Here is a 560-nt window from a genome sequence, read left to right as displayed (position 1 = left end):
ACCTATGGATGAGGACAGTGGGTGGGGAGTGAGGGCAGAGGGTGGGGTGGGAACTGGGAGGAGGGGAGTTATGGGGGGGAAAAAGAGGAACAAATGTAATAATCTGAACAATAAAGATTTAATAATAAATAAAAAAAAGAGGGAGGGAGGGAATGAGGCAGGGAGACCAGCTCAGGTCAAATATAAAGTGAAGGACAGCCCTAGCCGGTTTGGCTCAGTGGATCGGCCTGTGAACTGAAGGGTCCCGGGTTCAATTCCAGTCAAGGGCACATGCCGCTTGATTCCCAGTGGGGGCGTGCAGGAGGCAGCCAATCAATGATTCTCTCTCATCATCGATGTTTCTATCTCCCCCTCCCTTCCTCTCTGAAATCAATAAAAATATATTAGTAGCCCTAACCGGTTTGGCTCAGTGGATAGAGCGTCAGCCTGCGGACTGAAGGGTCCCAGGTTCGATTCTGGTCAAGGGCATGTACCTTGGTTGCGGGCACATCCCCAGTAGGGAGCGTGCAGGAGGCAGCTGATCGATGTTTCTCTCTCATCGATGTTTCTAACTCTCTATC

At 50.7% G+C, this 560-nt stretch overlaps 1 protein-coding gene across 1 annotated transcript in view; it reads right to left on the bottom strand.

The window, feature by feature from the left end:
- The window catches only part of LOC102243387 (inner centromere protein-like), a 51619-nt gene that overhangs the window by 17015 nt on the left and 34044 nt on the right, over positions 1 to 560 (bottom strand).

The sequence above is a fragment of the Myotis brandtii genome, unplaced genomic scaffold (assembly GCF_000412655.1).
Source record: "Myotis brandtii unplaced genomic scaffold, ASM41265v1 scaffold496, whole genome shotgun sequence".
In the NCBI taxonomy this organism is placed as follows: domain Eukaryota; kingdom Metazoa; phylum Chordata; class Mammalia; order Chiroptera; family Vespertilionidae; genus Myotis; species Myotis brandtii.
This window is presented reverse-complemented; position numbering and strand designations above follow the sequence as displayed.